This window comes from Apus apus, chromosome 3, assembly GCF_020740795.1.
Source record: "Apus apus isolate bApuApu2 chromosome 3, bApuApu2.pri.cur, whole genome shotgun sequence".
In the NCBI taxonomy this organism is placed as follows: Eukaryota; Metazoa; Chordata; class Aves; order Apodiformes; family Apodidae; genus Apus; species Apus apus.
The window spans coordinates 11,799,783-11,817,087 of record NC_067284.1 but is presented as its reverse complement, the minus strand read 5'-3'; positions in this window follow the sequence as shown (position 1 = coordinate 11,817,087).

Sequence of the window (17,305 nt, the reverse complement as noted above, 5' to 3'; positions counted from 1 at the left end):
AATCAAATCTCCCCTCCCGAAAACAGAAACAAAATGAAAGTTCTCTATGGTTTGTTGGTTTTTTGCAGTTGCTGAGGGTATTTTAGACTCTCTTTCATCTTCTTTCCCTTTCAAAGACCAGTCTATTTTTTGTTGTGTTTTGAAGACATTTATTCAATGTGAGGTAGTGGCACAGCTCCCTGCACTGAGAGCTGTCTGCAAACACTAAGACTTGCCACAAAAACCAGGCCCCACATGAAAACTTACTACATGTCTTGGGGAGCCATCTCAGGAAGCAACCATTTTCTGCAAGGAATGTTTCCACGTTTCCCTAGTTCTTTCACCATCCATATTTTAATGGGAGCCCTTTTAGCACAGTACTTATTTCTGACTCATACAAATTGGCTCCAAAGCTTGGGTAATGCCAAAAATGGGCTATTCATATTCATCTACTCTCTTGTACGCATCTCTGCTCTCATAAAATGGAACATGTGTCTGATGAGCTTATTTACTTTCTAAATGTGTGGCTAGGAAGGATAAAGAGTGTGCAAGATATAATGGTAGTAGCACTGGAATAACATCAATAAAGCAGCTGCTGATAGAAACTTCCCAGTTTGCTTGAACTCTGCCAAGCTCTGTGCAGTCTAGTTATAATGGTGTTTAAGAAACTGTTTGATGTAGATTTTATTGTTATGCCCTTTAAAATACACAAACACAGGATCCATTGGTTAATTCCCAAAATAGTGATGCTATTTGGTACAGAGATGACTCATTCCTAAGATGCCACTTGACTTCCAAAGGAAGAAAACAGTTAAGGTCATCCATCACCTGTCAGGTAGAGCCCTGGACCCTAAGTGACTCTTTTGAGTACCCCCATCTGCAGCAGGCTGAGTCTGCTGGGACTCATCCTGCACACAAAGCTCAGAGTCAGCTCCCATACCACAGTGCTGCTGGTTAATGCCATGCAGAAAATACCTGAGGAGCAAATGTCTCCCACTCCTTGGTGTACACACAACTTACAACACCTTCCTGCACTGACTGTCCCAGTGCAGAGGGGGGATGCTCACTGTGCTGAGCTGCACCCAGAAAAGAGTCACCTTAATAAAACACCATACTCAAAGAGAAGATGCTCCTCACCTAGTTGCCATATCTCAGGACCCCACACCTCAGCAGTGGCCCTTCTCTTTTCTGCCCTGCCTGCCCAGATGACAGGCTACAGTGCTTTTAACTGCTACGGATGTCCAAGAAGGCAGTAGCTTCCAACCAAAACCATTCTATGATTCCATTATTCTACCCTGGTGTGTCAGTGGGGTACCACTTCCTCTGCAGGGCACTGAATAGCTACATGCCTTAGATTGCACCACAGAATGGCAGACTGTCTTCCTCTGCTCCTTTTAGCTGATCACTTTTCCTTTTTTTTCACAAAATTCTTGTTCGTTTCTCTTTGTGGGGAAAAACAAAGTCAAGCTAGACAAATTCTGCCTCCTCTCTTCCTTTCTCCTCCAGTTTTCCTTTCCTTCCCCTTCCTTTTACTCCTATTTTCCCTTCCCATCCTTCCTCATTCCTTCCTGCCTGCTTTCTCCATTGCCACGGCCTGGCAGGAAGCTGATTCCCCAGTACATCTCCCAGACAGCACAGCCTTGTGTAGAAAATTAGCCCCGTGGTAACCTGATCCTCATGCCTGCAGAACATGAGGGTAGCCCAGCAGGTTAGTTGTGTCACAGAGTCTGCAAAATGGCATCAGAACCCGCCAGTGTCTCTACTCTGATTTCTTTCCTGTTTCCCCAAAAAAGGTCTAAAAGTCCCAACATCCTGCTAACATGCTGCAACATGGCTGTTAGTCAGGCACTCTAAAATATGCAGCACTTTTTGCCAGGATGTTATCTATACCTTCTGTCTCTTTTATGTCTCACAGACCTTTCGGTATTACATCGGTATGTACTAAAGCTGTGATTTCTGGTATTTCTTTTATATAAAGAATCTTCTTCCTGCTTAAGCCAGTAATGATTCCAAAAAAACATCAAGTGACACCACAGACCTCTCTTCATGTGGTATAATATCAAAATGAGCACGATCACTCTTCAGACCTTTCTCTCGGGTCTCTTCAGCAATAAGCAAGCATCCTAGATAAGCCAATGTCTACCAAGATACCACAGCAGAAAATGACACATCTCTCCATTTTCCAAAAATACAAAGCACGATTCCAGGTTTTGCAAGTATGTTCTTTGCCCATATTCCTGACTTGGTGTCTCCTGTGTCACAGGGATATTACATTTGTGCTAAAAGTCTGATGTAATTAAAAAGCAGGATTCTGGAATACCCACTGGGAATTATTCTGTAAATATTATTCAGTGCTATGAGTCCACTTCAAAGGTGAAAAAGAAAAAAAAGGAAGGAAAAGGGAAAAAATATTCAGCTCTTCAGAAGTATTTTTATGAACCTCAGCAATGAGTCATCTCTGGCAGAGGAGACTTAACAGGATGCAAAGAGGGGCTGACTCCACACCGAAGCAGGGGAATCACTCATCCTTCAGTTTGGTGGCTGATTTTTTTTTAGCTAGGGCTCAACTTACCATCACAAAGGACCCCCTCTGTATGTGACTGACAGACAATGCTCTTCAGTTCCACGTGGTACATGGCCATCCTTACTCATAACAAGGGCTGGAGATGTGAAATAACAGTGACAGGAATCCTCTGCTACCTTGAGAAGGATCAAGAAAGGTCGTTTTCCCTTTTTTAACCTGGAAAAAAAAAAAAAAAAAAAAGCAAAAAAAAAAAAGCAGCAGCTTCACTGATAAACACCCTCACCTTTCTTCATCAGGCATGGCAATTCAGTATCAAGAAAGAGCCATCTCTAATCTCTCGAGTACCTTTTAATCTGCTTGTAACTAGGGCACCAAGATTCACCTCTGTGTCTGTGGCAGATAAAACGAGCTCAAAGTTACACTTTCCAGGGTGTAGGTCAGTTCCCTGATACATCTACAGATGCCTCTAATCACTGGAGGTTTTGACCAAGTGAGAGCTGAGAACACACTGCATTTCTTAAATCTACTTATTAACATGATAACTAATCTAATGGATGCTTTCAGATGCTTGAAAGCTGAAGGCAGGAGCCAGCATGCATACACATTAGGACAGCTTCCGTGTTTTTAAGCCAATTTGCTACTTGCCTAGAATCAAAAAGAGGATGACAAGTCCAGATCTGCAAAGAATTTAATGGGAGACAGCAAACTCTAAGGATGGCTGACAGGGCAGGGGGGAGTGATGTCATCCCTACCACACATAAGACTTTCTGTCATGCTCTTAAATCTTTTGAGTCTAAATTTTTAATAATATATTAATGTGTGCCATTTTAGTGTTTGCACAGAGATTTCTGTGACAGAGTTGCAAGAATCTATTCTGGTTTATTTTTCAATCAATAGGTAGAAGGAAAGACAAAGTGTTCCCAGCTATTCTTTGAACTCATCTAGCATTTGTAACAGCAGAAAGCATGTTGTAGGAGAAGCCCTGGTTTTGATGAAGACCCAAAAAAATCTTCCAACATCTCACTCAAGACAAATTGGTAAGAGGAGTTTACTGTATGAAGAGCAGAACAGTCTCACCTCCCTTGGTGGAAGGACCCTTTCCAAGTGTGAGTCGGGACCAGCTTTTCCGGTGTTCTCCACACTGAATGGCAGTCTTCCACTTGGCTTCCCAAAAGTCCTGGCCCAGAGTCGACACTGGAGTGTCACCTGCATGACACACTCAATTCAGCAGGGAGGGAAGGGCAAAGCTCCTTCCTAACGACAATGCAACACACACTTTTAAACAAACACGTAGGTTTGGTTGCTAACTCCACCCTGGGAGTGTGAAGAAGGGTCCTCAGAGGCCCTTAAGCCTTCTCAGTTTTAGATCAACATGCTACTTCTGGGGGTCAAAGCAGTGTCTTTCCTGTCCCAGGCAAAGCTATATAGTGCTGTATGAATAAACAATAAAGCAAGGCAACAGATCAGAGAAATATGAGTATTCTGACACCTCAGGTTTTGGATTACTTACAAACTGCATCAGTTCCTGGTAAGGCTGACCTAACTCATGATCCTGAGAGCTTAATATATTGAGTTCCACAGAGTTCACCAGGTATTGGTTTTCTGATGAAAACTTGAAACATCAGGGGGCTTTTTACACTCCACAGCAGCATAGTTCCAGTGGTTTTGTATAAACATAATGATTTCTCTTACTGCCTTGAGCCAAGTTTCTTTCCATGCCCCCACCATGCTATGCAGTGTGCTTTCCTTGGTTTTGCTCTCCACTGCAGACGAAGCTGTGTTTCCATATATTATTAAAGTGCATTTGTTGTTTGTGAGCAACCCTGGTACCCTTCAGTAGCGAGACACAATCTAAATGTAAAATAGCATTACTGTGATAAATTCAAAGATAATTCAAAACTCTGGCACCTATACTGTATGTATGAGATGTGCTTGGATGCAAAAAGTGATCCTCTTTTGCATGTAAAACACTAGTACCTTGTAGTTTCTTCACTGATATCTGCAAGTAGAGGAACACAGTCTGACTTCTGAATGACTAATGCGCTGCAGGCCTGAGAAGTTCGTTCTGCACCCATCTGAAAATGACTGACCAGCTCACAGTAAAAAGTATTTCATAACGAAAAGAAACGCCCAAGCCGGAAAACGATCCTACCCCATCAGTTCACAGGAAGCTTATGAAGTGTTTTGTTGATTCAAAGCACACAAAATATGACAAGTGGGGGAGACAGAGGCATGAAACCTAAAATGCTTCACTGGCATTAGCCAGGCATCTCATGGAGTGATGGGTATAATTCCCTCCCTGGAGAGCTCTGCAGGGACCATGCACGAAAGCCACCAAAAGTGAGGTGGCAATGACCCTGCTCTGCCACACTCTTCTGACTTAATAGGAACAGCTGGTCAGTGAAGTGTTCACTAGAAATTTAACAAGGCTCAAGCAGTGAGATGCATCTGCAGATAAATCAGAAGGGAGCACCCAGCTAAATGAGGTTTAATTTAAATTCATACCTAGGGCTGACAGTTGAGAGCCTCATTGCTGTTCTGCATTGCATTAGTGCACACAGGTCTGTGCCCACGTCAGCAGCACCTTGGGGAAGATGTTTCTGAGGGTCAGCCCAGGGTTTCAGGTCAAGCACGCAGCAACTGTACAAACCTGCACATCAAATGCAATGGAGGGCTAGTGGGGAGAGGCAACAGGAAAGTAATTTCTCCCTAAAACCATATCTTCCAAGCCATTTTAATGCTATGAAAGCCACCTTTGCCACTGATGTTTTTGGCTCTGCTTGTGCCCTGTTGCTGCTTCCAGCTTGGTTCCACTGGCCTCCAGCAGGGCAAGCTGCCACGTCAGAAAAGGCCGTGGCCATAGTGAGACTGTCCCCACAATGGCACAGCATTGCCATTGGGAACAGCAAGGGGAGGGAAACCATCTAACATTTCTATTTCCTTGCCCGAGGAAGCCCACACAAACCTCCTGCAGAAGGCCAGCCTCCTCAGAGCTGCGAGGATATGGTGGGTGCAGGCAGAAGGCTCCCGAAGGTCACCTCGCTGTGGGCTGAGGGCAGCCACCGCTGGCACCAACAGGCTCGTGAGTCCCTCCTGCTTCACTCGGTGCCTTTTGGCTGGATCTCACCCTGAGACCCTCTCATGCAAGATGGATGCCTTTAATATCCTGGTGGATCAGGGGAGTCGTGCTGAGGGAAACACGGAGGTCACGCCTGTGTGTCGCTCTGCTTTGCCATCATCAACCCTGACTTATTCTCAAGGGAACGCTCAGCCGTGCCTCTTTGGCTTTGGAGAAAACCTTTGCACTTGCAGCTGCAGCAGTCTTGCCTCAGACTTCGTGCTGTAGCCAGCTCCACTTCGTGCCCGTGCCGGAAGGAGCCTGGCATCCCATTACTGACTGTGCTGCACGGGCTCCCTCACACGCTCCTGGGGGGCACTGAGTTTGCTGAGCACGCGAGCAGCAGTAGCATCCCCTTTGCCAGAAGGTCTCAGGGTGGCAATAAGCACTTTTCAGGCCACCGGGGTAATGCAAGAAGCCCAAACCTGCACAACCAAGAACAGTAAGCAGGAGGCTGGGGGGGTGAGGTAAGCAGGGGAGGATGGGGGGGGTGAGGTAGAAGAGCAACAGAGCAGCGCCAAAATGCTGCTATGACACAAGGGCTGGGCGCCAGCGCAGGGCCAGGCAGCCCCAGGCTCCCCTTCCTGCCTTCCCCTGTGCCTGCCCAGGGCTGGAAGGCACTGCAGAGGTAAGTGGGCAGCCACTGTGCCTCAGAAGACCATTTGTGCTGCCTGGTTTTGCTTGCTTTTAATCCCCGATGACCCCAGGGCTGCTGGGGTGTTTGCTCCCAGTTCGTAGGCTGAGATGTAGGGATGTTCCTTCATCTGGGAAACTGAGTGACTGGAGAGGTGAAGGAGAGCACAAAGGCTGGGAATGGCAGAAGGATGAGCTGCAAGGTGAATTTCTTTGGGCTCGGCTGTCACCGAGTTCTGCATGGCTGCTCTTTGCATGGTTTGGGGAATCAGTCTGGACTGTTTTTTCAAGTTAAATTATAGCTATCCAAAGCTTAACAGGTGCTAGAAAGCATAATGGGGTATTTCTGCTGCATGCACAAGTCCAAATAAATGCATCTGTAAAGAAAGCTGCCTTGTAAGAATTGTGACCGTTGCCTCAGTTTTACTCATGGACTTCCTGAATGGAAGGAACTTTAAGAAACTCCTTGTTTGTAATGCTTTCCAGAAGTTCCAGATAAGAAGTGGCTGAAAACAGTCCATAAAGTGCAAATGGAAAGAGGAAATTGTGAATAACTGACTTACTACAGATCTACAGGCATAATGACATTCCATTTTGCTTTTATATATGAATACACACTTGCACACACATATTTTGCATACATAAAATGGATTAGGTTATTTCTGAAGTATTTGACAACAGCAACTAGGGGCAGCCATGTTCCCTTCAGAAATCATCTGGTAGGAAAATATCAAAAGCAGAATGTGCAGGCTTTTAAAGTAATGTGTAGGAGCAAAACAAGCTTATTTCTGTTTTAATCCAAACTGAATCATATGTCTTATGTCAAAGCTATAAAAAACAAGGAAGGTATAAGAGGTAGTTCTTACACTCCAAACTTTTTTTGAAATCTTGTGTTAAATTATTTCCTTCCTTTCACACAAAAAAAACCCAAAAAAACATTAGTTCTTAGCAAGGAAATTTCACCCCTTTCCGACCACTAAGAAGAAAACTCTTGTGTAGTCTGTTAGAGCTCCTCAGGATTCAAAGGAACTAGGACAGTTTCCAACAATGGAGGACATGATCCTCAGATCTTTAGTAAGTGAAAAAGCATCCGGTCTGAAACTATTTGGGAGAGGAAGCTTCTCCCGAGTCTGCTAATCAAATATTTTCAGTGCTCTCTAAAGGAGATCAGTTGATCCTGAGTGCAAGGCCCCTGCCATTTACTGCCTGGTGGGACAAGCGTGTCAGCCCCTGGCCCTTTCCCCAAGCCCCAGTGCAGCAGCATGCAGGTCAGGTGAGTGGTTCTGCTGGCCACAGCCATCTGTTCCCTTGGCCACCCCTGCTATTACATCATGGCCCATATCTGGTCAACTGAGCAGGAGGCCCTGGAGAAGGAGGGCTCCCAGATGGCAGTGCTGCCACCACCAGTACTCATTACATTGCTTCCCCCTCAGGCCTGAGGAGCTTGGGGGAAGGACAGTGTCCAGAACTGGGCTGGCTGCACTCCTTAGGTGCCAGGAGCCTGCTTCCTCCCTCTGTTTTTCACAGCTATTTCAGATCCTGCCAGAGGATGTGCTGTACACAAGACCTTGCTCTGCAAAAGTACAATGAGCCAGGTGGTTCTGGGAAGCACAACACACTCCATGTGCACCTACTCTCTGCATGGGCCCAACAGATATTATGCAATGGGGCAGGAGATGTTCCCTGCTCTTCCCTGACACTGAAAAGGTGCTTGGGGTTTGTCTAGTCAGGACACTCAGACACCACATGAGCGAGCAAGAGATTGGGCTAGGAGACAAAGAGGACAAAAGACCTAAAGATCCTGAAGTAAGCTGAAAAGCATTCAGTAGCTTTGGATCCATGTTCAGATAAATGACCTTAGACACTGATGCACCAAAAGGATGATATCTGGTCCAAAGAGGACTTAGAGTGCATACATTAGAATCCTGTAGGACATCCACCCCCACTGATATTACAGACAGCTTCAGAGCATCCACAGGAGGCTGGAGGCTCCAGCAGGGAGCCACATCCATCAAAATAACAGTAGACTCCTGGTACTCTCTGGTGCCTGCTCAGTAATTGCATTGGTACATGAGACAGGACCTGCCATCTCTCCCTCCATTGCTGCAAATAAGGGTGAATCCACTAATTTATTCTGACATGATATGATGGCAGGTAAGAACAACTGCCAAAGAGGCAGGTATTGTCATTTCAATGGCACCAGTGGTTTTCACTGAGCCCCTTCCCTTCTCAGAGCAGACTGAGACCTCTTCACAGCATGGCTTCTGTCCATGGGTCCTGGGCTGTGATGCAAGCTCCTAGATACAAGACCAGAAATTAATAAAACAATTAAAAAAACCCCAGCAACAGTTCTTGCAATAAGCCCCTCCAACTTCCTGATCTCTTATCCCCCTCCATCTTGGGTTCTGCAGCAAAAACAACAGCAGCAGAACTGACGAGTGAACAAAATACTATTGAGAAATTCAGGTTCTCTCTGAAAAACATTTCCCAAACAGTCTGAAGTGGCCATGTGATTTTAGAGAAAGTGGGAGGATGTCACCTTCACTTCAAGGCCAAGACTAATTGCTGGGCTTGATGCATTAACCCATCTGAGCTGCATAGGTCTACAAGTCTCCTGCCTCTTTTGAGAACATTAAAATAATATGAAACTAATAAAAAAACTATCATCACCCCAAGCCATGTTCATCCAGTGCTGGGAAACTATTCCGTGCCTTTGCACTAATTATGCTGGCTTCTTACACTACCAAAGTAGCCTTCATTAAAAAGTTTCAACCAGGTTCAGAAGAAATGAAAGATCATTTGACACACCAGAAAACCGTATAAAATCACTATCATAAGGAGGAAGACATTTCTGAGCTGCTGTCTACATATTTATTTTTTGCATATGGATTCAGTAATTTTGTATGCTTGATAAAATCAAGGACAATTAAACTAAAATGAGCTTTAATTTCAGACTGAGGCATATGTCTATGGCTGAGCATGTCTTCCTGCAATGTCTGGAATTACTAACCAGCAGCACAAGCTAAGCTCAAATATCAGGCAAGGTGGGATGAAGTTCATTGCTCATCAAAAAGCAGGCAATGATAAAGGTTCTCTCAGAAAAGAACACTTCAAACAAGGTCTGTATTGCAGTCTGGGACATATTTAGGATGAGAAGCACAACAATGAGTGTTTCAGGAGGTGAGGAGGGGTAGGACAAGGTCAAGCAGAAATGACCCAGCTAATGAGGAATCCCACCATTCTATGCAAGAGGATAAATGAGCCCCATTGAGGGCTGCGTCCTCACTATGCCTGAATATCAACACTGGCTGTGCTCCCAGCTTCCTGCAGGCCCAGCATCACCTGTCAGAACCACAGCACTGAAGATCTGTGGGGAAACGATGCCTTCTCTGCAAATGCACAACTGCAAGTATTATTCTTAATTCCAGTCTCAAACCCAACCTTGATATCTTAAAAAATTGAAAATGTTTTTCTCTGCTTCTTAAAATGTCTAATGTATCTGCCTGTGGCAGGGTCTGGCCTTTCTTCTCTGAGCGGCTCGTGCTTCCCTGTGAACTCACTGGACAATCCATCCTCCCTGCAAAGCTTACCTGTACAGCAGACATTATTTCTGTCCCCCATTATCTCTCAGTTTGACTCCAATTCTGAAAGGTCCCTGTTCCTGCACCTTTGATGGCAGGTCCGGGCTGGTTATTAGCTTTGCACAAAGTGCTGTGCCTGGGTGATTTTTGATCTTGTTCTTTCCTCCCAAATCCTCAGATGACCTATGAGAAGAACAAAGCTTTTCCAAGCTGAGCAGATGGCTTGCAAGGGGATACTTGTTCAGGAAGGGCAGGCTGTGCTAATGACTTTTCCAAAGTCCCACTGTCCAGTTGCCAACAATGTCATTTCCAGAAAGTGAATTCTGTGGACAAGACAGCAAGGAAAGGTGGTTTTAACAATGCAGCACTATCCTTGGTCAGTGTGAAAATGTTGTAAAATCTTTATGGCCATACAAACATGGATCAACTTGAGTTTTCTAGAGGTTCTGGGCAGCTGAAGTCCTACAGACAGGGGCTGAAGGGAGATAACTTATATTTTCTGGAAAACTTATATTTTTCCAGATCAGCTGAGGCCAAAGAGTGTGAATCATTTAATTAGAGATTGCACAGAGACTGAAAGGATTCTGATTCCATCCAAAGCTCCTCTTATCACAGGAATCTCCAGCGTAGGATATTACACAGCTTAGGGGGAAAAAAATAAATTAATTAATATATCCAACTCTTTATTAAGTCCTTCTATTCCTCATTTGTGAAAAATCCATCCAGCCCACTCTCTAAGGCACAATGGCTGGGGCCTCTCAGCAAGTCGCTATTCAAACGCTCCCCATCCAGTGACAGCTGTATTACAGCAGAGGAGGTGTTAGATGTCTTACTAGAGTTTTGCAGAGCAGCTTACGCAGGGAACTGTGGGTCCTACCATTTCCCTCTCATCTCTAATGAACACTCATGCCTAGAACAATAAAGTCTACTCTTGTTAGTGATCACTTTGAAAGAAAAATCAGCTATTAAGATGATTAAGATACAGCTCGGTTACAGTAAAAACCTTCTAATGTCTATTTTCATCTACCTTTCAAACACAGACTGCTACACAGAGGCAACCAAATGTCCTAGTTTAACCTCTTACAGCATTTTCCAATGAAAAAGAAGAAAAGTGAGAAATTCAGCAATTCAAAGGCTTTGCAAGAGGGTTCAGGGACATCAAAACACCCTCTTCTCACATGCAATAGTTGTGCGGGAGAACAGGAGGGAGGAAACAGTCTGTTCAGATCTTCAGTCAGTTTAGGACTTACTCCTATCACTTTCTGACAGCTTCTTCTAATATAACAAAATCTGATCCACTTCATAGGTGTGACTTATTACCCATTCCATTTACAGCACAGAGTGCCAAGCAAAAAACTTCCTTACCCAGAGAGCAGCTTCCTGTCTCCATCTGCAATTACCAAAGTTACCAACTCAAACTAAATCTCTCAACAGCAGGATTAATTTTTTTTCCCCTATCATTAATTTTTTGAAGGAGATAGGTGTGCTATTTGAATGAATAGCTGCCCAAGTAGATCAGAGAACAGAATTTAATAGGATTCACTTGCAAAATGGAGGTAGAACCAGACATGGAATATGTCGAAAGGGATTTAATTGTGCCCTGTTTTTAAAGAGTGACAAAACCATGCCAGTGGAATTTATAACTCAAGTGTCACAGAAATTGGCAACTCAGTAAAGCTGTGTAAAATATTAAATTATACATTATGCACAGATGTGGTGGAGAAATTACCCAAAGATTTGTTTAAGAAACATCAAAGCAGTTAACTTCAATCTCATTTTCCCTGTACTGGTATTCTCTTTCATTTTCAGCAACTTTACGGAATTAACAATGGAAATGGAAAACATTTATTCAGATAAGTCAGCCTGCAGTCCTCCTAGTAATAGCATAAAGACTTATTCCCTGGATCCCAGTTTCACATCATCCACATGTGTTTTGGGACAAAGATCTATGTGCTGAGAAAGTTACAGCAATAGAAAATGCTACCCGCATAATCAATCACATGGATATCATGCAACTGAATTCCTGTTGATACAGAAAAGTAGAGGAGGAACCAAGCAAAGCTAGACCAGTTCTTCTGGATGTCCATGAGGTCCCAGTAGTCCTGTTTGGAATATATCATACCTAGAAGTTAGTTGAATGATCTTCCTTTCAACAGGACCTTTCACAGCCACCTTGCTTGTGACAACCTCCTTACTGCACGTCATCAAAGTCCTAGTCCAAAATATGGCAATAGAAGATCTTGCCTTCATTGTGTTTCAGTTTTGCATAATTTTTTATAGCTGGAGCAACTGAATTTTTCTCAAAACAGAAACAGGAAGTCTTTGTGAACCATCATAAGATTTGAGTTCCTCTGTAGGGAAAGTCAGACATAGCAATGATCCAGCTATCACAGATACAAAGGAATGAGTCTGGGTTCCTATTTAGGAAATCACAGTGTTTTAAATATAAGGCTGAGAATGGAGATTTTTTTTAGTAAAATAATCTTCTAATTATGCCAGACTCTGCATTTGTGTGTCCTTCAGTCCTTGTGTCCTTTGGAAAAAGCAGGAGACAGACATCCATTGTCATGGACAGCAATCTTGAACTAGGTCACAGGAGGACGGTTCAGCAGAGAGGAGCTATGAGTTTTGCCATGGGAATGGCACTGCATGATGTGACACCTCCTCTTTGGCAGAACAGGACAAGAGGTTTTACCATCTCATGGAAGCACAATCCAATGGAGTGGCTGTGAGTACCTTTCTGACCCCAGGCTGGGGGATACCTCAGAAGTACAAAATTTTGTTTTAGGTATAATTGCCAGTGAATGCATTTGTGACACCAATTAAAAATGTCTAAAAGATTGTCAGTTCAGACTACTTTGAGCTGTGATGGACATTCACAATGAGCTTGTAAAGATGCTGCCTTTCAGATTTAATCTGTATGTGCTGTATGTGCAACATGCAGCATGTGCTGCTCTATGTGCTGCTGTCCCTGACACTGCACAACAGCTGTTCATTTATGTTAGAAAGTAATTGTGGCATTCTGGGTGATGATTTGTTGACTGGTTAATGGCTGTCACTGAACATACTGTACATACATTAGCTGTCCTGCTTTAACGAGGAACAGAACTCTTTAACGTTCTTCTTCTGCCATCCTTTCATTTTTAATATGCAATTAAAAAATGATAAATGCAACCCTCAAAAGGAGTTGGACTAGAAAATCTCTAGAGGTCTCTTCTAGGCTCAGCAGCTATTCTGTGACTTTGTGAAAATATCCTGGAGTCTTTAAACAGCATTAGGAGGGTTATTATCACCTGTGGATGAACAGCTAGTCACCAGCATGCCTGGTAACACAGAAAAGATTGTAGTGAGTTGGTTTTATGTCACACTGCAGCAGAAATCCATTTAAATTCATTATGAAATGTGAATGTCAGAGCTCACTGAGTGCTGTTTCAGACAGATGTTTGTTCCAAGTCATCTGTTAAAATTTCTCCTGAAAAGTAGGTATCAAAAGCCATTATCTGGCTAAATTTCAGCTGGTCCCCAGTCTCTCTGAGCCTTACTCAATACCAGCACACTGAATATGCTTCTCTGCAAAGGACAGGAAGAAAATTCCACATTGTCATCGAAAAGAGCACAAGTCTTGGGCTTAGACATGTACTTCTTTCTGTGCTGCTGGAACAGCACTGGGCAAGTGTCCCTTTTCCCTGTTGCTTCATAAGGAACACTTCTGCTAGGTAAGAGAAGACCAGTCTGTGACTTGCTCAATTCAGGTTTTTAAACTTATCTTGGTTGTTGCTTACTAAACTTTTGCTGTGCTGTAACTTTATGTCAGCATGATCATCTGTTTCACAGAGTTAATTTTCTCCTGAATAATGACTCTGAACAAAACCTTCCATTATATCTATTAAACAAAATTGCTAGTGTCTGATTCAAAACAGTTTGGCTGTCATCCCATAGCGTAATAGACTATGTGCAATCTTGTGTTTCAAGCCACCTTTAGCTGGGATCACAGCACTGGTTGCTTGCCTGCCTGTCAGAATGAATCTTTCCACTAAACTACTTGCAGCTGGGTAGTAGGGAGGCAATGTGACATATCTGATACCATTTATTTTAAGGAACAACAGGCACTCTTTGGATGTGAGCTGAGTTCCATTGTCACTTTGAATCTGTCCAGGAACTTGAAAACGAGAGTCTTAACACTTCTAGTATCTGTGCTGAATTAATTTTCAGGGAGTATTGCAAGCCATTTTCAAGGCACATCTACCAAAGCTGAAAAAATGCAATTTATGAAAAATGCAGGACAATTTTTCTGGGTTCTAACTGCTTTGAGGTAGCTGACTGTTGCCACTGAAGACTAGATGGTGTTTGTGGATAATCTAATGCAATCTGCCTTGCCATTACCAACCATCATTTACTCCGCAGACTACCTGGCCAAAATTTAGTTAGCAGTCCTCACATGCTTTTTGCAGCACAAAGGACTTGGGTTTTGCAAGAAAAAACATTCCACATGTTAGGCAATTTTGAAAGGTAAGTTACTAGGTCTTTTTAAATAAGGGAAGCTGGAAAGAGTTGTTTAGATGCATGGCTCTACTCACCCATAGCCACAGCATTCACTTAATTGTGAACTTTGCCCTGTGCCACAGTGTGTCCCTGGCAGGAGGTCCATGGGATGCACCAGCCATGTTTCCCTTGCAACATCCTTCTGCAGCTAAATGGCAGGCATGACAAACATCCTGCATTTGCACATTGACGAGTACTTGCAGGTTTGGTAGACTGGCCATGAACATGTCCATTGCTATAAATGGGCTGAAAACATTCAGCTTCTTGGGGTTACAGAATGACCTGAGATCAGTTATTCTCTGTAAAGGCAGGCACAGCCTGTGTGACTTCTAACCTCTCCAGAAAGCAGTTGTGCTCAAAACGATGGTGAGAATCTAAGCTTAGCAAAAAGCAGGCAAGCCTGTCACTCTGATGGTCCATTAAGCTGAATCTGCCCATTGCTATCCTGCAGACTGGGAGATGCACAACTAAGGTATCAGAAACAGTGTGTCCAGCAGGACTAGGGAGGAGATTGTCCCCCTGTGCTGGGTACTGGTGAGGCCGCACTGCAAATACTGTGCTCAGTTTTGGGCCCCTCGCTACAAGAAGGACACTGAGGTGCTGGAATGTGTCCAAAGGACAACAAAGTTGGTGAAGGGGAGTACAAGTTTTACCAGGAGAAGCTGAGGGAATTTGGGTTGTTTAGCCTGGAGAAAAGGAAGCCGAGGAGAAACTCTATCGCTCTCTGCAGCTATATGAAAGGAGGTTGTAGCCAGGTGGGTGTCAGTCTCTTCTCCCAAGTTACAAGTGATAGGACAATAGGAAATGGCCTCAAGTTCTGGCAGGGGAGGTTTAGATTAGGTATTAGGAAAAACTTATTCACTAAAAGAGTTGTCAGGCACTGGAACAGGCTGCCTAGGGAAATGGTTGGGTCAACATCCCTAAGTATTTAAAAGACGTGTAAATGTGGTGCAGACATGGTTTAGTGGTGAACTTGGCAGAGCAAGGCTAATAGCTGGACTCTGTGATCTTAAAGGTCCTTCCCAACCTAAATGACTCTGTGATTCTAAGGCATATTGCAAGAAATTACTCTCTCTTCAGCTTTCGGTCCATTTGCTTTAGCCCACTGGAGAAGGGGGAAAGGACTAGCACCAGTTCACTCAGAGAATGAAGCCCTGCTGCTTTGAGGGGGAAGAATCCACTGTAAGAAATTACTTTTAGAGAAACAAGCGTAATTCTGAGCCATTTTGTAGTGCAATGCCTCACGGAGAGATTTGCATTTGCGTATCACACGCTAACCAGTCCCTCATGCACCATTTAAACCCCCTCCACACAGGCAATGCTCTGTCAGTTTTCATAACAGCTGCCTGCTCAGGAATTGTTCTGTTTTCTCTCCTGAAACTGTGTGAAAATACAAATGTTACGCACTCACAACTGGTTTTAGGGAATGTTTTGTCAAATCTCCATGAATTCAGACAACATTTTGCCTAACAATTTAACAGGAACTGCTACGTAACACAGTAAATCTGGCATCTTGTGCTTGGCAGGAGCTGTTTGCTTCTCCTCTTTGAAGTTATCATTAGCAAATGCTCCAGACTTTTGACATCTGTAGCACAGCCCTCAGCAGAGACACGGGCATACACGCTAAACTCTCTTCTCTGTCAATACCATGAGTCCCAGTGCTTCAGGTTGCTGTTTTCATTCAATTTCTGCAAGCCTCATCAACACTCCCTGTTGCTCTGCAGTTCTGGGCCAGTACAGCCAAGCCTCAGTGTGTCTTTTAATTTTCTGTAACGTGTCAGGAAGCCTCAGTGGCACAGCCAGACTCCAAAAAGACAACAGTTATTATAGACAAATACACAAGGCTTTAGTACTTGTGCATCTACTCTGTGTGAAGAGCTTTATGGCTCCCATAAACTGGACACATACAAGAGTTAGAGCGGTTAATAACTACAAAGCTATAGCTAATAGTGACCTCCTTTTGCTTCACACCCATGCCTGCATGTTTGTTACTGGTTACTGGACTGTTGGCACATTTCCACTGCTCAGGGTGGCTCAGCCATACACTTTGCCTCTCCCTCACTCAGCCTCCCTTGCTGCCCTGGGATCAACCTGCCTTCCCTTGGGGTTGGCAGACGTGGTGCCCTCAAGGGAAAGAAAAAGGGTTGTCTTATCATCCCATCAGACCAAAGCATCCCCTTCAGACACCTGTGTCCTTCTTCTGTAAAACCTTGGTCTGGGAAAGAGAGTCCAGTGCCACTTCTAACAGGTGCACCAGGTTCAACAGCTGGAAGTCACCACCTTCATTTACCAGGTTCAAGAGCTGGAAGTCACCGTCTTCATTTAACTACATGCACTTTTGAGAAAAGGCTTAGCTATGACACCAGAACCAAAGGAGGGGTGTTCTTCCGTTTGATGTTTGCAAGAGAAAGTAAATGGCCGGTTGCTAGTCAAACTGGTTGGCGCAGGCTCCTCTGAATTTCAGGGATAAAACTCACAGTTTTGATGCAAGCAACAAATGGGGAAAAGTGCAAAGCCAGACACACCTGCTTCAAGCTTCAGCATTTGCCTGCCACAGATTATTTTTGCAGAATACCAGCAGGTCACTCACTCACATGGGCAAGTATTACCTGGCAGCAGAATTATCATTGATTTCATACGATTGATTTCTCAGCCCAACAGTAAAACCCTAAATCTTTTCTTTTAAAAGAAGAAACTGTCATGGCAGGAGAAAGTAAATTATTCTGGGGGCCCACTGCTTTAAAGAACAGAAAACCTTTCAGAGATGTGAGTTTTTCACTGCTTGATGGAAAAAAAGGAACTTTTTTGCTCCTTAGTGCATTCCGAGCTGTTATTTTATGGGTCTCAAACCTCCATCTTGTCAAACCAGAATTCTTCATTAAAAAGATCTTGTATCAGATTGTCTCTAAACTGAACCAAAGAAGAAGA